General features: G+C 40.9%; 1 protein-coding gene across 1 annotated transcript in view; it reads right to left on the bottom strand.

The window, feature by feature from the left end:
- Positions 1 to 27,395, bottom strand: part of HDAC9 (histone deacetylase 9) — a 328,489-nt gene that overhangs the window by 253,262 nt on the left and 47,832 nt on the right. The window lies entirely within an intron of this gene.

Raw genomic sequence — 27,395 nt, 5'->3', positions numbered from 1 at the left:
TCTCCTTTCCCAGCACCCAGCAACTAATGCACCCAAAAACTCCAACCATTTTAATTTTTGAAATTTTCCAGTAGCTGCTGCATTCCCCCCCCCCCCCCCTAGGCTTATACTCGAGTCAATAAGTTTTCCCAGTTTTTTTGTGGTAAAATTAGGGACCTCGGCTTATATTCGGGTCAGCTTATACTCGAGTATATACGGTATATTTCAAAATTTATTAATGCCCCAAATTCTGCCAGAAAATGTAAACGTTGTCTGATTGTTTTAGTTACACTTTAAAAATGAATAAAAGATAAATTCATCCCACCCCCGTTTTAACCAGAATGAAGAAGTTAGTCCAGTATACAGGCCTGGCTTCTAATAATATATACAATTAGGCTTACAATATTTATAATATTCTATACAAAATTTACAATATTTTTGAAGCTTTATTTACCATTCATTAGTGATGACAATGTGCATAAAGTGCTGCATCTATGTTGGCGCTATACCAGTACGTGAAATAAATAAATACACTCCCTGACACTGCCATGGATATTTGTCATTCTTCTCTAGGTTTCCTGTGGGTACCGGGCTGCCTTCAGCTTCATTCTCTCAAACTGTACTTCAAATAAGAATCTATCGGCATGCTGCTCTTACCTGAACGCTCTGGTGTCCTGATCAACACAACTTACAAGTGACAAGGAAAAGTTCCTGCCTCCTGTGACATGCTTTGAGTTATATAGTACTGGGAGAGATCTGCTAAGAGTGATTGGTAGCTCCTCATTTGATGTATATCCGCCAGCACATAGAGATGACAGGATCTGATCACAGCATGAATAGTAGGGTATATGTGTGTATGTTTATACTGTATGCATGTGTATATAGCGTGGGTGAGCAACAGTATCCTTCTTCTTAATGAGTGTTATCTGTATTAATGCTAATTTCTCCATTACTGTATCTACACTACAAATGTACTATATGTAATGTCCTTGAGCATACACCAGACCTGTGTTTTTTTAATGTTAATGGTAGCTTTTAGAACTATTTATGCCATTAAACTAAATCTATCACTGCCCCCAGCTATTTTAAACTGCTCCCATAGTGCTCTGGATGCTGTTAGCAGAATAGAAATGATACCTTTCTTATGTTTCAGAGCCCCAGGGATACATAGAAAAAGCACTTTTATTCTTTATTCAAGGAGTTTTTATATTCCTGCCAGCAGGAATTTTCTCTCTGCATTTTTTGGGCAGAAACCTGGTGGAAACTCGGGTGACCAATTATAGTCTATGAGCTCCGTGGATTTCTGTGGGCAACCCAAGAAGACCCAAAGAATGGAAACCCGAGTGCAAGTGGGAACCTACAGTTACCATGTATTTGGGAAGACCATTCTGAGTTCAATGTAGATTTCATTCTATTACGTTTAGATGGTATTTCAAAAAGTTCTACGACCAGTAAGGCTGAGTTAACACGGGGTATTTTGGTTAGAATTTTGAGGTGGAATCTGCCTCAAAATCTTGACCAAAAAAAAACGGCTCCCGTTGAAATCAATGACAGCCGGTAAGTTTTTTTTCTGGGAGCGGTCTGTTCTGGCACCCAGAAAAAAGAAGCGACATGCTCCTTCTTAAAGTGGGTTTGCTTCACGACATCCGCCTGTAGACGCTCCCTCCTCCCAACTAGGCCTAATCCGGAGCAGAGTGCCGCGACTGGATGCCACTGCACTGTACCAGCATCCAGTAGCATCTACTGTTTTTTGGTCCAGAATCTGAGGCGGCCTCCGCCTCAAATTCTATACCAAAAAATCCCGTGTGAACTGGGCCTAACACTGTAGCACTAGATGTTTGAAAACCTAGAACTTTTTTAGTAGTTTTTGTTCTGCATATTCTGGAAGTGACTTGGTTTACGATTAGGATAAATCTTAGTACACAATAGCAATGTCTTCATGAATTTTTCATTCTCTTGTTGTGACATATTATAATCACAAAAACTTTTGAACCTTTCATGGTCAAACTGGATCTAACAGCCATCAGTGTATGTGGACGGAGAGTGCTGACATGTTGCTGTATCGAATAGACTCCTTCCTACCAAATAATGCAGACATTAATTTCACCTGTCAGCAAACCATAGATATCAGTCGGCATGTGGATTACACGACTAATTTATCGAAACCCTTGTATACCAAATACTTGGAGTCTCCTGGTGCTTTTTACATGTAACAAAAGTTGTCCATAGCAGTTACACGCTCTGTGTCCTTTACAAGAATTTTGGTACAGGCTAGCGAATCACGAGTTTATAGTGGTTGAGCAGTTTAACAAATCAAACTGTCCCATGCAAACATATTGCAGCAAACCAGATGTAAGGCAACTCTCCGAGGAATAAGCGCAGCTCCAGTTGCTCTCATATTGTAAATTCCAAAAGACAGGAATGTTCTGGACTAAGATACCGACTAGTTAATCAGCCGAAATTTGATTTTGGGACTGCAAATAAAAGTGAACGTATAAAAAAATAAAAATAAAAAAAAATTTGGCAAGTGAATGTTCCCCTAAAATATTTATTACAGTGAGATAAAGCTTGTTTCTATGCTATTGTAATCAGAATGATAATTGAAAAAACAGGTAAAAAAGGGCATGTTAATGGTTAATAGAGGTTGCTATACATTCTTATTATAAGCAATGCTCTCCAGAAATCTAGTGCGTATTACCAGAACCATACCCTAAAATATCTGATTATATTATTGTCCTGCAAGTCTTGGAATGCTGTATCATATTCTATCATTTAGTATAGGACATAAGAAGTCCAACAAAAACAGCTGCTAGCAGAACCCGTCCCAGTGGCCACTGGGTCCAATGAGGGGAACGTAAACTAAAATAATTACTAGAGATGAGCGAGTAGTACTCGATCGAGTAGGTATTCGATCGAATACTACGGTATTCGAAATACTCGTACTTGATCGAGTACCACTCGCTGTTCGAATGTAAAAGTTCGATGCAGAACCAGCATTGATTGGCCAAATGCTATACAGTCGGCCAATCAACGCTGGTTCTTCTCCTACCTTTAGAAGTCTTCTCCGTGCAGCTTCCCCGCGGCGTCTTCCGTCTCTTCATTCATTCTGCCAGGCATCGGGCCTGGGAAGAGCCGACTGCACATGTCCGCTTGTAGTGCGGGCATGCGCAGTCTGCTCTGCCCAGGCCCGATGCCTAGCAGAGTGAATTCAGAGCCGGAAGATGCCGCGGGGACGCTGCACGGAGAAGACTGCACGGAGGATCCAGCCCGACCCTCACTCGTGGACTTGGTAAGTATAATTTGATTGAACGTTGCCTACCCCTGAAACGAGCATTTTCCCCCCATAGACTATAATAGGGTTCGATATTCGATTCGAGTAGTCGAATATTGAGGGGCTACTCAAACGAGTATCGAACCTCGAACATTTTACTGTTCGCTCATCTCTAATAATTACCCCTCACACAACTGGAATTCCAATGTATGGATCCTATATAATTTTGGCAAATTTAGCTGCAAAAATGGACAAAAAGATAATAAAAAATGTAAATACTGTCCACAAAATTAGTTCTCCAATCACATGGCGTAGTCCACAATTCGAGACAAAAAAACGTTGTGCAGAGTTAGAATGTGGCACCATAGCCAAAAATACAATATTGCTTACTCTAGGTTCACACTAGCCCTTGGGTTTGCCTTTTTGCGTCCACTTAAGGACGCAAAAAAAAAAACAGTATAACAATCCACTCAAAAAGTGATTACCCACGGAAACCCACAGAGCCCATAGACTATAATGGGGTCCACTGGGTTTCTGTCCAAAAAATGTGGAGAGAAAAGTACTACTTGCAGATTTGGGGACAGAATCCCAGAACGGAGAGAGCGAGCGCTGGTGTGAATCCAGCCTTACTTGTATAAATTCACAGTTATACAGAGTCGTATAAGGTCATGAGCACTTAGGTCTTAGTCACTTGTCTGGTCAGGTTTTTAGGCCTATTTTAGGCTTTATTTACATGATGGCCACGTGTGATGGCCTTTTTTTGAATGGCCACTGCACCTTTTTTTCCGCTAGTGGAAAAATAAAGTGAGCGTAAGCCATAGAACTCTATGGGGAGGCGATTTTTTCCATGTGGATTCTGACACTGATTCAGCATCAAAATCAACACCAAAAAACATCATGTGTATGGACCCTCAGAAAGTCCTTGTGGCATTTTATTACCAATACTGATAGTAAGTCAGAGAGTGCTCCATCAGATGCTAAAATACACAATTATTTTTCCCCACAAACATTGGAACAAATTTACTAATAGTTTTAGACAATGCGACGTTACAGTAGACAGTTGTGTTGTGGCTCAATAAAGAATTGACTCAAGAAGACCCCCTGGTAAGCGTGGATTGCTTTTTTTTATGGTACCATTCAACATTGGAATTGATACATTTCCAGTCCATGATTTGATGCTATGCAGAGGACAAGGGATAAGTATTTGCTCATTAAGGGGAGTCTAATGAAAACTGTGGCTTACACGTTCCCCTGAATGCTCACAGCCTCATTCACTTCTGGTAGACTGCTGAATGGCGCCAAAGCTGCGCATGCGCTTGGAGCACTCACAGGATCTTGCCATTCACCATCTCCTTATCTCTGGAGGTCTCAGCAGTCAACCAATGGTCGGAGGGAAATTCTCTTTATCATAGAACACCTAGTAAAGGATACATTTTTCCTAAGATTTGTTTTTCATATAAAATCTTGCTTTTTCCTCTATTGTACTTTTCTAAGCCAGAGAATGTTTTTTCTAAAAATCTGCCTAGTTTGGGAATATATGAGTCCTATTTTTCTAACAAATCTGTGTTCTTTCAGACGTTACTGTCCGATTCTGTGGATATGCATCTTTATAGATAAATGGGCATATTAAGTAATTGTTATTCTAAATTGTCAGAATTTTGGTCTCATTTAGGAGAATAATAGACTAAATTATTTGCACATGCGGAACATCAAAATCTTTACAAAATGATAAGCGAGCATAGTTTTCTTCAAAGCTACATGTGGAAGATGACAGAATTATTATTGTGATTATACAGTATTTTTCTGTTGCTTTTTACAGACAATGAATCATTTCACACACCTGGCCAGTGTATAAAAACGTACATTTTATTTATTTTTTTATTTTTTTTATAGAAACCAAGAAAATGGATTTTCAGCGAAATCTATTGACTACTACATCGCTACAAGTTTTGTTTCACGTAACAATTTACTGGGCGCATACTTTAGCGGTTGCATAGTTTTTACCTTTAACCCATAAACTTCTTGATCAATCCAAGGTTAGGCAATGACTACTTACAAGCTGTGTTAAAATAATGCTAAAAAGTTATGGACTAGAAAGATTTTTTTTTTCATAAAGGGAGAAAGAAAACAATTTAGGGAATACAAGGGCCGCTATATTACGGAACACTAAATTAATCAATATGTCAAAGTCAAAAATGCTTTGAAAATTATGTACTTGTCAAGCGGAGAACGGCCCCCATATGATAGATTTTGCAGTAGGCTGGAAGTAATTTTCAAGATGTAGTGCAGGGGAGCTTGAGCAACACCTTCAACAAACTTTATTTCAGAAGCATGCGAACCGTAAAATTAGTGGTGACACAAATGTTGGAAGTTACTGATGAACTGTCTCTACTGTATCTGGGACTTATAAGGAATCTATTATTAGAGCAAATCAAGTATTTACAGTATATTGATTTTTTTTATTTTTCATATCAGTGTCTATATTATCTAAACAATCTCAATAAGCTTATACTAACTTATTATCATCATAGAACAGGATTACAATAAAAGATAACACCTTTTTTTTATAAAGTTGGAGGTAGGTAAGATGGGATTGTGCTCTCGACAGAGACAACTTGGCTCCCACTCCTGTATAGACAATGTCTACTGCACGCAGAATAAGCTCAGAAAGCTTGCCTATAGGAGTTATTAGGCTATGTCAGGTGCCTACTGTAATGCAAATATGACCGATGGCCTCTACAATGATAAAGAGAGCACAATAAAAACTTTGTTTTCGAAATATAGAAATAAATAAACATTGGGGTACATTTAGTAATTCCTGTGTATTAGTAATGCATACTAATGTATTACTATTACCTCTATAAAACTCTATAAGGGCTGCAAACCTTGAGTTTTTGACTTTTTCTATTGGAACTAGGGTTGAGCAAATCTTGACTTTTCAGGATCGATTTTAAAATCCGATTTCCGATCATTTTTCATTCGAACCCGATCTCGATCCCAATTCCGATCCCAATGCAAGTCAATGGGATTTTTTTATTAATCGGAGATCGGATTTTAAAAGCAATCCTATTCACTATACAGCATGGAATCTAAGAATTGTTAGAATCCACGCTGTGTAGTGAATCACTAAGTTGCCAGAGGATTTTTTTTTTTAATCCTCTGGCTACTTAGTCCTCCCTGGTGTCCACTTACCTCCAGAGATAGCTGCTCTGGTGCCCGGTGCCTTCCTTCTTCTTTGCCTCGCTGCCACTCCATGCTGCTCTTCTCCCTTCGCTGCCCCCTCCCTGCCAGGTTAGGAGAGTGTGGGCGGGTTAGGAGAGTGTGGACGGGTACTGGGAGGGGAGACGTCATGTCTCCCCGCCCTGTACCCACCCACACTCTCCTAAGCCACAAGCCCCACCTACCTAGGACTTTAAACACTAACCTGGGAGGCGGGGCAGCGAGGCAAGAAGAAGGAGGGCACCGGAGCAGCCAACTCTAGAGGTAAGTAGCTGCTAGAGATGTTTAGTTTAGCCTCCCATTCGAATGAATAGAGGCAGCCGGCGTGCAGGGGGTTAAGGCTGTGTGCTGGCTGCTTCCATTCATTCCTATGTAACTGCAGTGGAGCCTTCACACTGAGTATACAGCGTATACTCAGTGTGAAGGCTAAGCAAAGCATTGTGGGAAAAGATCACCGATCTCAATTCCACATAAAAAGATTGTGTTCGGAATTCCGATCGCGATCGTGAAATTTTCTCGATCGCCGATCGGAATCCGATCTTTTCCGAACATGATCGCTCAACCCTAATTGGAACCAATTTTTGTTGCAAGTACTGTTTTTACACTGCCGACTTTCTGGGAAGGGGGCATGGCAAGGGTATGCTGTAGGCAGGATCATCAGCCATGCCAGATTCACGAACAGTTACGTAAATGATGTCTGAAAAGATGTTGGCGTAAATGATGCCTAAAATAGACGCCAGCTCATAGCACAGCTGGTGGAGGATGCACCTGATTTGTAATGAATACTGCACCGCATCATAAATCTGTCTGATTCTCCAAGTGTGCATGTAGACCGATCAAGGTTAAACAACAGCGGTACTGAAAGTTGGACCCACACTGATGTAATATTGAAGGGCTACCTAATGATCCTATTAATATTATAAATGTGAAAGTTTGTGAGTTTGTGGGTTTGTGGGTTTGGATGTTTGCATGTTCGGATGTTTGTTCCTCAATCACGGAAAAACTGCTCGACCGATTCGGCTGAAATTTTCCACAAACATAGTTAATACACCCGATTAAACAATAGGCTACTTTTCGTCACAATAGCGCACATACGTTTGTGCCAGGACCCCCACAAAACCCAAACTCACACCACTATCTCTGCAATCTCACACACTTTGGACCATAGCAAGCCACAAAATTCATATTGCCCTCTACAGCCTCGCCCCTAACCCCACACAATCACATATACATATACTTTACCACTTTGCCCCTCACCTTAACGATACTCCAGGAGGCTCTCTTTAACGCTCCGGAGCAGCCATGTTTGCCGACCCCCACCGCTCTGACCATCCGCGACACCCCCCACCCATGTCAATACCCCTAGGCGGTCTAAAAAATGCAAAAAAAAAAATTTTAAAAAAAGTAAAAAAAAAAAAATATAAAAAAAAATATAAAGGATTAAAAATTCAAATCACCCCCTTTTCTCTAGAACACATATAAAAGTACTTAAAAACTGTGAAACACATACATATTAGGTATCCCCACGTCCAAAATCGCCCGCTCTACAAAGCTATACAAATATTTTTCCTGTTCGGTAAACGCTGTAGCGGGAAAAATGGTCAAAAGTGCCAATCCGCTGTTTTTTCATTGTTTTGATTCTGATAAAAATTTGAATAAAAAGTGATCAAAGCAATAACATTTCCCGAAAATGGTAGAACTACAAAGTACACCCGGTCACGCAAAAAAAGACACCCTATACATCCCCGTACACGCACGTATAAAAAAGTTACGGCTGTCGGAATATGGCGACTTTTCAAAAAAAAAATTTTAAACACAGTTTTGGATTTTTTTTTAAGGGGTCAAAATGTAAATAAAACCATATAAATTTCGTATCCCCAGAATCGTAAGGAAACACAGAATACAAGGGACATGTCATTTTGGTTGCACAGTGAACGCCGTAAAACCAAAGCCCGTAAGAAAGTCGCAGAAATGCATTTTTTCTTCAAATCCACCCCATTCTGAATTTTTTCCCTGCTTCCCAGTACATTATATAGAATAAATAATGGTGGCATCAGGAAGAAAAATTTGTCCCAGGAAAAATTAAGACCTCATATGTCTCTGGGAGCGGAGAAATAAAAAAGTTATGGGGTTTAGAAGGAGGGGAGTCAAAAACGAAAATCAAAAAATGCCATCGGCGGGAACTTCAAATACCTCTGTCCCAAAGTCACTATGTAAAGTTTCTCACAATACCGTATATATAGCAGCTCAAATACAAATTAACTTCAACACAAAAGTCTCATGTATTGTCTGAATTACAGCAAAAACAAGATACAAAGTTACATTTCATATCCCATACCTTATACACACTACGAAAACCTTACCCATGCCTGTATATACCCACTGCTACAATCACCGCAGACGAAGTCGCGGGTACCAGCTAGTAGTAGTATATAATAAATGAGTCCCGATCCCAGAAAACCCCTTGCATTAGAATCTTTAAAAACAACAGAATCCTCATGGGGTAAAACCCAAAACCAGTGTGCACATCGCCTTACCATCAGAGGAGGAGTAACTCGGCTTATTGCACCTGTAGCAAAGACTCAGTTTGCAATCCTAGACTTTTATCAAATATCTCCATCCTGCACCCATCTGGATACCCAGCACCTGGGCACACATCTATATACAGTACCTTCTTCTTAACTTTGATATGTTCCCACATACAGTATATTCCTTAAATCCTGTTCATATCTTGGTCTTGGCAAAAAGACTTAAGTACGTGAAGTAACAATATAACAAGGTGCTCAGTGATAAAATTTGAGAAATCCAATATGTGCTATTTTTTGTTTTCTTAAGAATACAGAAGCGATACAGAAGAATACGGAATATGAAGCTAAAAATGCTTCTATTCTTGGTTCCCTGAGACCTGTATGTCGCCCCTTACTGATCATGCTGGTCTGACTGCTGGGAACCCCGCACAGTTCTAGCAATGTGTCATCATTCAGCTACAAAGGAATACCCCTTTATGATCAGACACTAGATTTTTTTTTTTTTTTTTTTACTTTCGTTTATCCTGTTTACTGCAAATTTCTGCTTTTCCAGCAGTTCAGATTGTGGAGGATGTCAGCTTGTGTAACCTTCATCTTAGGGTTGGTTCACACTAGCGCTTGTATTCCGTCCGCAAGGAGTCTGCATGGAGACCCCCCCCCCCCCATGGATGGAATGCAATCGCAATTACAAGCGATGTGCTTGCAAAGCACATGGAGCCCATAGACTATAATGGGCTCCGTGTGCTTGCCGCACACTGCCCGCACAAATGAATTGTGCGGGCAGTGCGCGGCAAGTACACGGAGCCCATTATAGTCTATGGGCTCCGTGTGATTAACTGCACAGCGCTTGCATTAGCGTTGGTATTCCGTCCGGGGGGGTCTCCATGCGGACTCCTTGCGGACGGAATACAAGCGCTAGTGTGAACCAACCATTAGATTTCAGACGTGCTCACAGACTCCATTTTAGATTTTGAGTCCATGTGGTCTTTTACAACTCACACCCCCCTCAGCCCTCAGGGAGGTGTGACCTCTCTTCAGTTTCTTATCCAATAGACATGCATCAGGACTATTGTAACAACTTCTCCACCAATCATGTTATGCTAATTACGCAAATCCAACCTGTTTTGTCTATGCAATGTGTTATATACTGCTGTATTGTTACCATTAAACAGAACACACTTTACACACACAAGCTGTATGTGTAGTGAGTTTCTCTGAGCCTGGCTTATGAAAAGGAAAAGACAACTTTATTAATTTGGACTTCAATACGGTGATACTTAGAGTGGATTTCGCTCACAAGATGAAAATAGTAAAATAATGATATGCTTTAAGGGTTTATTTTAATGCTGGCAAATATCTGTTGAGATGGCAATAACTGCTCCCAAGTCCAGATCCCTATGGTGGGACTTACAGGAATAACCCTTTAAGTTACTACTTTATGGCACTAAAGGTAAGACAGTCCCTGGTGTACAGTCAGTAAGCAACATGTCTCTATACGCAGGCATTACTATCCATATCCAGTGTCACTGATATACATTTCATTGGATTACTTTAGGAGAGCAAAAGTTTTTGGTCCTATATAATTTTTTTTAGATCAATGCTTATTAATATAACGTCAATGGATTTTGCCAAGACCATTAAATGGAAGCGAGAGTAGGCTGTCATTGTACTGACTATACAGATTAGTATAATGGATATATAGCATTAATAGAGCAATCCAGTAGCTGAGGTGAATACGAGACCAAAAGGCTTCTACAAATACTATCTGTGTGGGGTTTTGCCAACCAGCTACTGTGCATGGGTATAGTCACAGTATCTGTGGATCATGTACTTTAGAAGAAGCAAAAATCAAACAGATTAGATGTTATAGGCATATACACCTTTACAACTAATATTTGATATCGTCTATCTATGTATGGGTCTACATAGAAGATGTGGACTCCTTTAATAGTCCCACCATGGGGAAATTCAGTGTGTTACAGCATCATGGATAATACAGTAATACATTACAAGAAAGAACACATACAAGCTCATAGCAGATAGAAAAGATACTAGGAGTCATAGCAACTAAAAAGAAAAGAAGACTTCAGGATCATTTAGTTCTCTGTGCAGAGTGATCTCCACTTGGCCTGATGTTGATTATACAGCCTGACGCTAATGCTATGTCTTTGTACTTTTACTCTCTGATGTAATGATGCAATCACTGCTCGCTTGGCCTACAAGTCATCTCTACAATAGATGTGTCAGCCAATTACGAGGGCTTTGAGTACAGTGGGCGGTTCAGTTCAGTGATTGACAGTTTTTGGTCAACCAATTTCTAGGCAACCCTAAGTCCAGAATAAGCAGGAACGTAAAAGAACATAAAAGTACATGTTATACTGAATCTTCTCCCACTAAGCTACATAACAGTATGATCAGCTCCTCTTGCTCTATAACATACTTCCTGCAGATCAGACATCTTGTTCAATGTGACAGATTCCTTTTAACACAGAAACCTTTCTAACAATAGAATAGATAGCAGATAATGTATATATCACAAGTGGATATAAATAATGCTGAATACGCTGGCTGCTGAGCGGAGGCGGGAGGTGGGGGGTGATTAATAGTTAGGTTAACGCATTAGTAATATGTAGGACACACCATTATACTGGCTGAGCTTATATGACACCAGCTTTGTATGTGCAGTTATGTAGATTGCTCATAGTCATTTCTATATGACTCACATGGCCGTACCCACAAACCACCTGCTCATTTATGGGTTATGCCCTGTTGGCCTCATGCACCTTTGGATCATTATATATAATAATATTTGCTTTCTGTTATTACCTATTTAGGATAAAGACTAAAGTGAGTTATGTGAATAAAACCAATATAAGGCTAAGACCCCATGTTGCGCATACGCAGCTTTTTTTGTTGCAGATTTTGTTGCGTTTTTTTGAGACAAAGCCATGAGTGGATTGAGCACGAAGTAGAAGTATAGAGGTACTTATATATTTCCCATTTTCTTCATAGCCAGTCTTGGCTTTGGCTTTAAAAAAAATGCAAAACAAAAGCTGTGGTTCTGCAATGTGAGGTCTTAGCCTTAAAGGGATTTCCAATGAACAAAATTCAGAAACCTACTTATAAGCCAACCTCCAATCATGAATATGAGGTTCTGGAGTTCCCTTTGTGAACGGAGTAGCAGTACATACATGTGACCACTGCATCATCCCAAGAATGGGAGTCCTCAAGTGTCTATGTGAATGGAGTGGTAGTGCGCATTCGTAACCACTGCACCATTTCAAGTCTCCTGTGTGAATAAAGTGGTGGTATTTTTTATGGGACTGATGGAGATAACATTCAGTCCAATACAAATGAATGGAGTGGTGGTCATTTGTGTGCACTACTGCTTTACTCACATAGGGCTCTTGAATTTGTACAGTGGCCACGCATGCACATTACTGCTCTGTTCCCATAGGGCACTTGAGGACTCCCATTCTCAGGTGGTGTAGTGGTCATGGATACTCCATTCACACAGGGGACTCCGGTAGCCCATAAATGCTGTTTGCAGGAATACCCTTAAATAATGTCTATGTGATAACAGGGGGCTTGGAGTGGTGCAGTGGTCATGCATGTGTACTACTGCTCTATTCACACAGAAGACTTGAGGACTCCCATGCTCGGGGTCATGCATGCATACTCCATTCACACAGGAGACTCTGGTGGTCCATTATTAGGAAATAAGTATTGTTTGTAGGAAAACCCTTTAAAAATGACTCTATTCACATACAGCCTGTATATAAAATAGGTAAGCAAAGCACTTTATAATGTCTGTGTGACAACAGGGGACTGGAGTGGCGCAGTGGCCGGGCATATGTACTACTGTTTCATTCACATAGGAGACTTGAGGATTCCCATTCTTGTGATCAATGAGAATCCGACCCCAGCAATCCTTTACCTCCTATAATATGAATAAGGGATCAGTGCTATTTGTGGGAAACCCTTTAAACCATTGCTCAGTATCCCAAAACGTTCCCACCACCTTTGCACTGCACAGGATTTCTGTATCATTCCCTTCTGTTGTACATCCCTCAATACCTACTATATGGCAAATACCATAAAAAAACTTCCTCACTGGTACAGAGGGAATACAACACTATGATGGTAGGAGGAAGGCAATTCAGTAACAGAATGATTGTGTTTAATGAGTCCCCAAGCTCCAAGAACTGAAGGGATAGTCAGGAAAGAGTGATTCCTGTAACATTCTTCAATCCTTTGTGGTATACAAAGAAAATATAATAATTTACATGGTGGAACATGTGTGTTATAACATAGACCCAGGAGGAAAAACATCCAGAGTTTTATTTTACTGGAATGGGTAATAACATGTCTGCGAGAGCTAAGGGCTTCGCAACACCTCGGCTGTCAGAGGGGCTGGTAAATGCTGCTTCTCAACACTATACAGCCTGTTCTGGTAGTAGGTTTTTATGAAATCTAGGCTGAAGGAGGTTTCATAGGGAGAACAGCAAGATACTGTAAAGTGTAACCGAAACCCAATCAATAAGTGCCTGCCAAGGATGCCGAGGAGGGAGAAAGCTTTAGTATTCGGAGAGAAGACCTGTCACCACCGCTGGAACGTCACTGTTACTAAATACGTGGATTCTCCAAGTAATAATTTAAAAAAAACCTCTGTACTCCTCTGTTATTCTACCTGGAAATATATGAATAAGCTGATAACAAATACAATTAATACAGGCAATTATTCTGTCCTGTTAAGAATAGGGCCCAGAGGGATCTTGCTTTTTTGCACAACAGAATTCAATGGTATCCTGCTCTGTCTTGTTCATTAGTACTTTTTACTAATTGTAAGAAAACATAACACCTTCCTAGAGGATGCAAAAACATGGTGTGAACATGGCTGCAGCAACAGGTCACCATGGCCAGCTGACATATTGTCACTGTGGGCGACACATCACTTAAATAGTGGCTGGCAAACAAGAGCAGTGGCAGAGATGGTATATAGACAAATCAGGTTAGTCGGAGTCTATTATCTTTGAGGTCAGTGCCGCACCTCCCATGAGGCGACCTGAAGCGACCGCTTCAGGCGGCGCTATACCAGGGCCTCGGGGGGGGGGCGCATTTTTTCTTACCTAAGCCAGTCCAGGACAAGCTGTCCTGGACTGGTTTAGCGTCACCGTCTCGGAAGCCCAGCACGGGAAGCGAGCGGTGGATTGAGGAGGCCCTGTTTGGGGTAAAAGCCATCCTTGGACAATATCAAGTATGCAGTTAGGGTATGATCACATGGCAGAATTTGCATTCCGCGTGTGAACGTTCCACACGGCAAGCCGCGACGGGGTGTCAATCCAGTGCTACAGCATCCTGTTACGCATTCTGCTCCGGATTAGGCCCAAAATAATGGGGAGGGAGCTGCGGCAAGAAGGGTCACCTCGCTTCTTTTTTCCGCTACTAGCTAGCGGAAAAAAGGAGCGAGCAGCTCTCATTGAAGTCAATGGAAGCTGGGTTTTGGGTTTGGGTTTCATCCACTGCCAAAAAATTCTGTGTGAACTGACCGTTAGAGGAAAAACATTACAAGGATTATGCCACTAAAACTTTTTTTTGACCCCATATCAATAGAATGAAGGATATTTTGCTGTTTGGGTGGTGTTTTACCCTCATTGTGCTGGAGATAAACAAGTGATGCACTTCAGTTATCTCCAGTGCTCCCATTGACGTGAATGGGAGCAGGACATGTCTGCGTCTCACCAGAAGTGCTGCTGGATCAGTGGGGGTCTCAGCAGTCAGACCCCTACCGATCAGTAATTTAACCAGTATGCTATGGATAGACTATAAATATTTTTCATGGTATAGCCCATGTGTGAAGCAAACATCCTCAAACCAGTCAGAGATGGCTGGTATTCACTATGGCTTTCAACCATGATTCCTAGGCGGCTGAAAGCATTTGCATTGCAGCCACAACAATAATTGACACTATGTGGATTCAATTCACTTTGCTATGCTGGTTTTTTCTATAGTGTGTGGATTGGGTTTCTTTAATTCCCATCCACTACATAATATAGTGTCCCTTCAGGTGGACCGCCACATAATATAATGTCCCCTTGAGTATAGTATACAGTGTCCTAAGAGTATTTGTTGGGCAAACCCCACGAGATTCGCCTGGCAGTTCCATTCAAACCAAATAGGTCCAGAATGAGAGTGCTATTATTATTCCCTGGGGTAATTTCAGACCTTGGAGTATAATGATCAGAGGCCAAGGGAAAGTTAACAAATGTAAAAAACAGTGTTACTCACCTCTCCTAGGCTCTGGCACAACTAAATACTGTCTTTGGGCCTCCGTAATGACATCAAAGACTTCACATGAGTCAGGCCAGTGTTAGGATCCATGATGACGCCGCTGTAACGCACAACTTTGACATCATTGGAGAGGACTGAAGGCAGCAGAGAGTCGCACCAGAGCCCAGGAGAGGTGAGTAAAATTATTTTTATGTCTATCACGTGGAATGGGTAGACTGCAGAACCAAGAGAGATTATCAAATCTAGGGTTGTTTGCCTTGTAAAGCAATGACGGGACGGCGGAGACTTAATAACTATGTATAATTATATCAATGGTCCGTACACAGATCTCTGCCAGGATCCCTTCGTACCCAGGACTTTACCTATAACAGGGGGAAGAGGGTTTCTACACAGACATAGAGGGCTGTTCTTTACTATAAGAGCAATGAGACTTTAACTCTGCCAGAGGAAATTGACACTAAAAGAGTTCAGGAAAGGTCTGGGCACCTGGACGCCTTTCCTGAGCGCCGCAATATTACAGGTTATAGTTATTATTAGATCTCGGGTGTTGGGACGTTGATCCAGGGATTTATTCTGATTGCCAGATTGGAATCAGAAAGGAATTTTCCCCTAGAATTAGGAAAATTGTCCTCTACCTTCCTCTGGATCAACATTGCAGGATAAAAGGGCCCCTTCACACGGCGTAAGCGCGCCGCTCATTTAGACCCGTATACACGTGTCCAAGCGTGGCGCTTCAAAACAGAGCCCATTGATTTCAATGGGAAGCGCGCGTATATGCCGATATACGCACGCTTCCCATTGAAATCAATGGGTTCTGTTTTGAAGCGCTGCGCTCGGACACGTGTATACGTGTCTAAATGAGTGGCGCGCTTACGCCGTGTGAAGGGGCCCTAATAAGCTGAACTGGATAGACGTGTCTTTTTTCAGCCTTGAAACTATGTTACTGTGTCCTGTCACTGGGAGCCCATCACAATGATAATAACGTGATGGTCCTACAATTCATCATAGTCCTTCTTTTATGAAAACTTTCTCTTCCTTTTTATTTATTTACTTATGTATTTTTAGTCGCTTTCTTGATAGAGAATAATAACAGCTAGATATCGAGTTCTCCAATCTGTACAATGTCCTGATGTAAAATGCATTACACCAGCGCCCTCTATTGGCAGCAATGTGTACTACACTGATATTCAACCTGTTATGTATTGATACAATGTGATAAGCATTGTTGCTCACTTTTATATATTATTATACAGTATAATATATATTGTATTAGTTATAATATATATTGTCTTACAGATACATGATTCTCCAGGAAACTGAAATATGATTTCCTATGTATCATTAGGTCACTTCTTCTTTTGTACCCTTATTAGGTTTTTGCAGACTTTACTACTTTTTTTGCTAGGTTTAGACCTGCGTTCGGCTTTTCGTCAAACATATTTTTAAAGAATTTGTCTCATATAAATATATATATTAATTTTTCATGTTACTATATCAACTATAGGACTACAATTTTAACTCTGACTACAAAGCCAAATAAAAGACTGACACTTGGCAATTCTGTAGAGATTTTCTTTGCAGCAGTTACCTCTTTTACATCACAGACAGAACTACAATAGAAGATAACACCTTTACACTACTGACAATAGATGATGTCAAGTCTTATCTACTCCCCCTCCCCACATGTCTAGTAACCTCTCCCATAGACCTCAATGAACTCCAGTTTCGGGCTGCCTATGGCCAACTGCTGTAAAACATATCGCTAAGTACTGTTAAGGGCGGGTTCACATCTGCGCCCTGATCTCCGCTTTCAAGAAACTGGACAGGAGATGGAAACCGGCAGTCACTTTTCAAACCCATTCATTTGAATGGGTTTGCAAAGTATTTGCCCATGAACGCCCGTGAGCATTTTGTGGTCTCCGCGGCGAAACCGTTTTTTTTTTTTCAACCAGACACATAGTCGGACACGCAGGACTTTGTGTTCGGTTAAAAAAAAACTAATTTCGCCGCAGAGACCACAAAATGCTCACGGGCGGACAATGTCTGCCGGGTTTCCGTCTCCTGTCAGCAGAAGATGGAAACCTGAAAGTTGAGACCAGGGTGCAGAAGTGAACCCGCCCTAACACAGCGCTGGGTGAAGCTTAGACAATGTGACAACCCCCAATATCATGTATAGAAAATAGTATACAAAAAATCTACACCGCTGATTCCTGTAACAGGAACGGGAAATATATAGAAAGTTCTTATAATTCTACCTTCTTCTCAGTCCACTCTTGGCTTTGGCTCAAGAAAGAACACTGAAAAATATGTTTCCGCAACATGGGGCCTCAGCGTAAGGTAGACATGATGTTCAGGAAATCTATTCTTATATATATGAAAAGCATATTAGGATCAAGGCGTAGGGAGAAGGGAACATTCCTTAATAATTCCATTCCCCTTGATCTGAAAAGTCATATGACCATATACAGTCAGTCCATATATCAGGTTATATTCCCGTACACCATCTACAGTAACTTCAAGACAATTGTACAAGTCTAATAAGTCACGCAGACATTTCCTGTGAAGATTCAGCCTACAAGACAGCTCGGTAAAGTGCGGAGCAGGTGCTTCACTCTGAGGAAGCGAAAGCCCAATGTCAAGTCATTTACAATATGTGACCATTACACACCATATGCGTCTGCTACGACTGATCCCAGCAAGGGCAGGGCAAGCAATGAGGTATATCCTGACAGCTGAGCACAATGCAGCACATTCCACCTAGCAAACCTGCTGCACACACATACCAGAGAGGAATCTCCAGGGGAAAGTCAGACTTCAAGTGTGAACATTCCTCATGTCACAGATGATTAACCCCTCCCGAGAAGGCAAAGTCAGGCCCACTCTGTACAGAACAGGTTATGCACCTCTGGGACCGGACTGATGTTATGTTTTATATGCATGGGAACCATATTGTGTATAGAAGATGGCCGTAGATCATAGCAGTTATCTAATAACGCAGATAGATGTAAAACTAAAGGTCATTGGCAATACTCTATAGAGAAATCCCATTTACAGCAACTGAATTCTACAATTTCTCTGGATTATTTATCTTGATGGCCTCTAAAGGGTGGGGGTTGGGGGTAGATTCCTTACATGTCTCATAGGTTTGTTATCTGTGCAATCAAATCTCATGGGGTCTTATTATTATAATAATGTAGAACACCATGAACTTAATATAATAATGTAAAGCCCCATGAAATTAATATAATAATGTACGGCACCATGGGATTAATATAATAATGTACAGCACCATGGGATTAATATAATAATGTACAACACAATGGAATTAATATAATAATGTACAGCACCATGGGATTAATATAATAATGTACAGCACCATGGAATTATATAATAATGTATAGCACTATGGAATGAATATAATAAAGTACAGCACCGTGGAATTAATATAATAATATACAGCACCATGGGATTAATATAACAAAGTACAGCACCATGGGATTAATGTAATAATGTACAGCACCATGGGATTAATATAACAAAGTACAGCACCATGGGATTAATGTAATAATGTACAGCACCATGGGATTATTGTAATAATGTACAGCACCATGGGATTAATATAATAATGTACAGCACCATGGGATTAATGTAATAATGTACAGCACCGTGGACTTAATATAATAATGTACAGCACCATGGGATTAATATAACAAAGTACAGCACCATGGGATTAATGTAATAATGTACAGCACCATGGGATTATTGTAATAATACAGCACCATGGGATTAATATAATAATGTACAGCACCATGGGATTAATGTAATAATGTACAGCACCATGGGATTAATATAATAATGTACAGCACCATGGGATTATTGTAATAATGTACAGCACCATGGGATTAATATAATAATATACAGCACCATGGAATTATATAATAATGTATAGCACTATGGAATTAATATAATAAAGTACAGCACCATGGAATTAATATAATAATGTACAGCACCATGGGATTAATGTAATAATGTACAGCACCATGGGATTATTGTAATAATGTAAAGTACCATAAAATTAATATAATAATGTACGGCACCATGGGATTAATATAATAATGTACAGCACCATGGAATTATATAATAATGTACAACACAATGGAATTAATATAATAATGTACAGCACCATGGGATTAATATAATAATGTACAGCACCATGGAATTATATAATAATGTACAACACAATGGAATTAATATAATAATGTACAGCACCATGGAATTAATATAATAATGTACAGCACCATGGAATTATATAATAATGTATAGCACTATGGAATTAATATAATAAAGTACAGCACCATGGAATTAATATAATAATGTACAGCACCATGGGATTAATATAATAATGTACAGCACCATGGGATTAATGTAATAATGTACAGCACCATGGGATTAATATAATAATGTACAGCACCATGGGATTATTGTAATAATGTACAGCATCATGGGATTAATATAATAATGTACAGCACCATGGAATTATATAATAATGTATAGCACTATGGAATTAATATAATAAAGTACAGCACCATGGAATTATATAATAATGTACAGCACCGTGGAATTAATATAATAATGTACAGCACCATGGAATTAATATAATAATGTACAGCACCATGGAATTATATAATAATGTACAGCACCATGGAATTAATACTGCTTTAATATGAAATAATAATAATTTCTTGAATGAGATGTTATATATTTCCATTTGAAAAAAAGTGCAGTTTTTAGATGGATGTGCCATTTTTAGACTGTTTTGCGATAGACTTCCCCCCACTGACTGTCAATGGAGAAAAACATAAACAGCGTATACAAAGCACCCATACAGTGTAACTAAAGACATAATAGACAGATAGATAGATAGATAGATAGATAGATAGATAGATAGATAGATAATCTAATTTCATTTTCTAACATTATTATTATTATTATTATGCTAAAAAAAAAACTTTATATATTTAAAAATAAATAAATAAGATAATAAAGTAACTTTCCAAAAAAGGGAACAATGCAAATGACCACATAATGTAAAAAGAATGTAAAAAAAAAAAATGGACGTTTGTCAGTGAAGAAGTTAATGTCAGATTACTCACAGAATGCTAGGGGCGCTGAGACTACAAATCTGTCAGATGTGTGCACTGGGAATCTTAGAACAGAGCGGTTTCGGCAACAACAAAGTCCCTTTCTTTGTGCTCACTGTACTACTGGGGATTAGAATGGGGTCAGTATCCCATGACAGCACCTGCAAAGTTATAAGCTAATATCCTGCATTAATCATATTCCATCTGAGTTTTAAAAGCAAATAAATAGTTGGACGTGTCCTTTGACCCCGGCTACAGAGAAGCCTGCACTTTATCTTCATGGCAAGCTAATCTTTCTCTCTGCAAGACAAAAAATATGATCAAGCATCCTGACCCTGCAGCTGAAGTAGGAAGGCCAAGTCTGGTCATAAAATGTGTATTTCCAGGGGAGAAGGAGCAGCGAGCGCGGCTGACAATCAATGGTCAAGTTCAATTAAATAGAGAAATAATGTAAATGTGTCGGATTAACAAGATGTTGCGTGGGAATAATAAGTTCTTTAATGAGTTTACGTAAGTAAAGCTTCATCAATGTATAATGAAAAGTTATGTAATGTTATTGATGTATATTGAGGACTATACAAATAAGACGTCATTGGTGGAAAAGAGGAATGTGCTCTAGCGCCACCTTTTGGAAGGTAGCTTCCTATAGGTTAATGCATGGTTTAAAAAAAAAATAGAATCTGGGAATAACAGCCAAGACAGAATAACTCCTTCAAACGGAAGAGGGTCTTATCAGAAGACCTTTTTTTTTTTTTTTTTTAAACTATTTTCTTGTTTCACAAGGGGACTTGAACCTGGGATCTCCGGGATCCCCAGTACAATACATCATATTGCAGTCCCATACACAGACATCTTCTTTGACATTATTGTCTCTCATCAGTGCAGAGCAGGGTACTGGCTGTGGGAGAGGCCTAGATGTGAGTCAGAAAGGGTACTATGTCTCCCTAGGAAGAGACAATACAAGGACTGCATGTCCTGCTAAGAATTCTGTATAAGGAATATATGCCTTCCAAGAGGTGGTGCTAGAGCATGTTCTTATTTTCCACCAAAAGAGTCATTTTTAGATATTCGTTACCCAGAATTCTAAGCAGGGCATGCATGGACTACTAAGTCCCCGTACCATCTCTCCCTAATGAGATATAGCAGTGGTATAACTAAAGTCTTGTGGGCCCCCGATGCAGTCTTTTGTCCTGGGGCCCCTACCTCATCCCTACAGTGAATTCTTGATAGTGATGGTTACAGATACTAAGGAGTTTAATGCACCTTAGTGTGGTTAGGGTAATCTGTGGGTCTCCTTGGTTTATGGGCAAGATGGAAACTGCAATCTCAATACTGATGCCAGTGCTCATGGGCCCCCTAAGGCTCCTGGGCCCACGATGCAACTGCACCCCCTCAAGTTATGCCCCTGAAACATAGCACCCCTACTGATTCAAGGTTCATATACTTATTTTAAGATCTCTGCTAGAATGACAACAGAACTTAAGAAGCAGTGAGACCCTGAAGGTATATATAAATAAATAAATGTAATAATTCTTTTTTTAGATTTACCTGTTTGGGGTTTATGGTGCAGTCTTTGTTTTTTGTAGAAAGCTTATTTTGCTATTTTATGCATTTACTCGTCTTGAAATAATCCTTTAACTGAACTGTGCATTATAGTCAGTGCAGGGTTAAGGTCCCTTAAGGTCCAGGGTTCATTAGCAACTGCTACCTCTGCACCCCGTATAGCTACACCTGTGGTTTGGTTAAAACCTAAGCAGCCACAATATTCCTTTATAATTCACTATAAATGGATTGTTGGTTTTACAAGTTATCGCACAGTAACTAGTAACACCCAAAAAACAATCAGTGATAAAATAAAGGGATAGTATGTCAGATGGCATGGCCGCTCATCATCATGAGTCATGACCTCACCATCATAGAATGAAAAATAAAAATAAAGTAGTGGCTCACCAAATTTCCATACAATGATCCAATCTTCAGGGTGCACGGCCAGAGAAATCCCGGACTCCTGGGGCAGTCGACAACACGTATAACACAAAATATATTCCAGTCCGCACTCCTGAGATGTCCTTTTTCTTAAAATTTAACTTTTAATTTTCCATATGTAAAATGGGTAAATATAATACATACAAGACAACGTGACGGTGAAGACACAAAAAGTGTTTTAAAATCCCATTATTCAAGACCTGGCTGACGCGTTTCCGGGTATGCTTTACCCCTTAGTGGCCCCTGCACATAGTATTATACCCCATAGTGGCCCCTGCACACAGTATTATACCCCATAGTGGCCCCTGCACACATTATTATACCCCATAGTGGCCCCTGCACACAGTATTATACCCCATAGTGGCCCCTGCACACAGTATTATACCCCATAGTGGCCCCTGCACACAGTATTATACCCCATAGTGGCCCCTGCACACAGTATTATACCCCATAGTGGCCCCTGCACACATTATTATACCCCATAGTGGCCCCTGCACACATTATTATACCCCATAGTGGCCCCTGCACACAGTATTATACCCCATAGTGGCCCCTGCACACAGTATTATACCCCATAGTGGCCCCTGCACACAGTATTATACCCCATAGTGGCCCCTGCACACAGTATTATACCCCATAGTGGCCCCTGCACACATTATTATACCCCATAGTGGCCCCTGCACACATTATTATACCCCATAGTGGCCCCTGCACACAGTATTATACCCCATAGTGGCCCCTGCACACACTATTATGCACCATAGTGGCCCCTGCACACACTATTATGCACCATAGTGGCCCCTGCACACACTATTATGCACCATAGTGGCCCCTGCACACACTATTATGCACCATTGTGGCCCCTTCACCCACTATTATACCCCATTGTGGACACCCATTAACAATTATTATACTCTGGGGTCTTTTCAGACCCCAGAGTATAATAATCGGAGACCCGGGGGAAGAACAACATAAAAAAAAAAAAACACTGTAACTTACCTGTCTCCCGACTCTCCGCTGGCGGCCATCTTCAATGACGTCAGGGACGTCATGTGACCGGGAGCCTGCATCGCGACGCATAAGGACGCAGGCCCCGATCATGTGACGTCTGAGATGTCACACAAGTAGGCCGAAGCCTGCGCGGAGCCTGGAGAGGTAAGTAACACAGTTTGTTATGTTCAGTTACCTCTCCTGCACTTCCGATCATTATACTCGGGGGTCCGAAAAGACCCCTGAGTATAATAGTGCTTGTGGGGCCCGCAGTGTCACTTACCGATCCCGGCCCCTGCCAGGATCGGTAAGTATATAGGGCCCGTTAGCGGCTGGAGTAACTCCAGCCGGTAACGGCCTATTAAAAAAAAAAAAAAAAACGCAGCGGTAGCGGCTGTCGCCGGCCCCTAATGTCCTGGGCCCTGTGGCAGCTGCTACTGCTGCTACCACGGTAGTTATGCCACTGTCAATATCATATTCTACCCAGAAAGATTGTGTCATGTATTTTTCTAACATTAAGTTCACATTAGTATTCGGCGTTCCTAATTTTCTTAAAAAGCAGTTACCTGTGGAAACCCAAGGACCCCGTAGACTATAATGAGGTCTACTGGGTTACCACCCAGTTTCAGGGACAGAAACCCCCAGTGTAGTACTTGTCTCTCCACATGATTTGTGTGGACACCAAGCAGAAACCACAAGTACATTATACTGTGTGCAGGGCCATTATGGGACATTAACTATGTGCAGGGGCCACTATGGGACGTTAAACAGTGTGCAGGGGCCATTATGGGACATAATACTGTGTGCAAGGGTCACTATGGGGCAATAATACTGTGTGCAGGGGCCACTATGGGACATTATACTGTGTGCAGGGGCCACTATGGGACATTATACTGTGTGAAGGGGCCACTATGGGACATTAAACAGTGTGCAGGGGCCATTATAGGACATAATACTGTGTGCAGGGGCACGATGGGATATTATACTGTGTTCAGGGGCCACTATGGGACATTATACTGTGTAAAGGGGCCACTTTAGTGTGTGCTACTTAGGCATTATACTGTGTGGGGGCCACAAAAGGGGGCACTATGCAATGTGTGGAGGGGGCCCCAATTCAAAGGTTTTCTATGTGGCCCCTGTGTCCCATATAGGGCTCACCATCTAAATTCCCCATCAGTATGTCTCCGGAGCGTGGGAGAACAACAGAGAAAATCAATGTAAACCCAAGGACAACATACAAGCTCCATGCATATGCAGTCTTTGGCAGGATTTGACTGCTCTGCATTGCTGTACACAGAATTAAATTGCTCACAATGGTCTCTGTCCCCACTGTATGTAGGAAACTATAGTATCCACAGCCAGCGCCGCACCTCCCATGAGGCGACCTGAAGCGGCCGCTTCAGGCGGCGCTATGCCAGGGCCCCGGGGAGGGCGGAATTTTTGCTTACCTAAGCCAGTCCAGGACAATCTGTCCTGGACTGGCTCAGCGTCACCGAGCGGTGGATTGGGGAGGCCACTGGTGCAGCGCTGCTCCAGCGGCCTCACCTCATGCTCAGGCAGAGAGCAGGTCCTCTCCGTGCCTGCTCTTTGCCTGCTAACGCCGCTCCGCTACGGCCCCTTCGCTCTGCCCCGCCCCCTTCGCTCCGCCCCCTCCTCCTGGGGGGGGGGGCTTTCTGTCGTCCGCCTCGGGCGGCGAAAAAGGCAGGTTCACCCCTATCCACAGCAAACATATACAAACATAAAAGACATACAAACCCCATAGATGTTTCCACTAAAGAGATTTGCTCGGTGGCCTCCAGTACTTTCAGCACTCAGAGTCTGCTGCTAGTCTTATACATGGGACAGTGTATCCTCTAGAATAAATTACTAGAATTTAAGCAACAAAGATGGAACTGGAATCTTCTCAGTCCTAGCACAAAATCTGCTGCAGAACCTCTTTTTAAATGAGTAAGATCCTGACATCATACAGTTATATTTATATAAATACAAGTTAGAGAAATGTAGCTAATGGAAAAGTCTAACTATTATCTATAGTAGCTTCTAAGGGCTAGTTCACACGGGGGCAATGAAGCAGATTTTGACAGCAGATTTCGCCTCAAAATATATTTCCATACAATGGTGGTCTATGGAGACTGCTAGCAGAAAAAAGAAGCGACATGACCTTTCCTCAGGCAGATTCCGCCCGAGGAAAGCAATAGAAGTGAATGGGAGGCTAAAAACGCCCAGCGTTTTTTTGCAAAAAAAAAAAAAAAAAACCTAGATTTTTTTGCATAAAACAGCAACTGAAAACGTCTGGCGTTTTTTTTTACAGTCCATTCACTTTAGGGGAGGGGAAAACCGCCTGTCGTTTTCTAAAGCAGTTTTAAAAAAAAAAAATGCTCCAGAAAAAGCTCCAAAAAAACGCCTCAAGTTCAAAAAACTGCTTCCTAATTAAGAAGTGTTTTTTTCAGGACCAAAATAAGCCAGGAAGTTTTTACGTGTGACGTAAATTATGTGTGGCTTATTTTGGTCCTGAAAAAAAACGCTTCCTAATTGGAAGTTTTTTGGAGCTTTTTTTGGAGCGTTTTTTTTGTAAAAACTGCTTTTAAAAATGGCAGGCGGTTTTCCCCTCCCATAAAGTGAATGGGCCGCAAAAAACCCGTCACGTTTTTTTCCGCATGTCTTTCGCCTCCCATTCACTTCTATTGCTTGCTTCAGGTGGAAAACGCCTGAAGAAATGTCATGTCGCTTCTTTTTTCTGGTAGTGGTGAAAAACTGCTAGCAGAAAAAAAAAAAGCTAGCGGTCTACATAGACCACTATTGTAATGATTTGAATTTTGAATTTTGAAGGTTTGAATTTTCTGCGATTGTCACATTGGGTCACATGATGTCCCATGCTGCGATATCATAAAGCAACAATTTACATTTTAAGTGACATTTCGTCTCATAGCATGTCACTACGTAGCCCTAACCTATAGAAATGATATATTACTCATAGTAAATATGTCCTATGTTCTTACTTGCCCCTCTTTTTTCCCATTGTCATTACTCCGATACTTGATAGAGAGGCCAAACAATAAGTAATACAGGAAACACATGTTACATAGAAAATTTCAGTTACTGTTTAGTAAAAAGAAGTAGAAGTGTTTTCTACAAGAAGATTATATGGCAAAGTATCCGTGACATTGAATTATGCTCTTTATCAGCATGCATTGTGTTTTATAAATGGCGATCTCCTGCTTGACCAGCAGGGGGAGGTATAGCCCACACTACAGATTCACACACTCAGTGAAAGAGAAATCCTCAACAGGAATCCAAACTGAAGTGAATATTTAATATCCAAAATATAATGTTATGAATTGATTAAACATGGGTAGATAAACTTAACCCTTTAAATATAAAGGACCACGTTTAAAGAAAATCAGTCTGGCCCATATTAGGTAAGTCAAAATCAGTGACTTGAAAAAAAATATAGCAAAGTATAAAACTATAACATTTTTGGTAGTCCATAAAACAGGACTTGAAGTTTTCTTTATGATTTCTCCAGATTACATGAAACTGCTACATCAAATAATTGCAAACTACAGTATAGTCCCCCAAATTCAGCGTCTAACGGCGCCTTGGATAAAGTAGCATAGGGCAATAATCAGACCTAGAGGAACCCACAGAAACGCATGAAGAACAGGTAAACTGTGGTTGTTTTACACAGTCAAATTTAAGCCCAGGACCCAACTGGAATAAACACTGAATCCCTGTCCTATACACTGGATCACTGTACTAGGCACTGAGCCACTGCACTAACCATAGAATTACTGCACTAACTACTGCATCACTGTGCTATCCACTGAGTCGCTGTGCTATCCACTGAGTCACTGCATTAACCACTGAGTCACTGTGCTAACCATTGAGTCACTGTGCTATCCACTGAGTCACTGTGCTATCCACTGAGTCACTGTGCTATCCACTGAGTAACTGCACTAACCACTGAGTCACTGTGCTATCCACTGAGTA

The sequence above is a fragment of the Leptodactylus fuscus genome, chromosome 4, assembly GCF_031893055.1.
Source record: "Leptodactylus fuscus isolate aLepFus1 chromosome 4, aLepFus1.hap2, whole genome shotgun sequence".
Classification (NCBI taxonomy): Eukaryota; Metazoa; Chordata; class Amphibia; order Anura; family Leptodactylidae; genus Leptodactylus; species Leptodactylus fuscus.
This window is presented reverse-complemented; position numbering and strand designations above follow the sequence as displayed.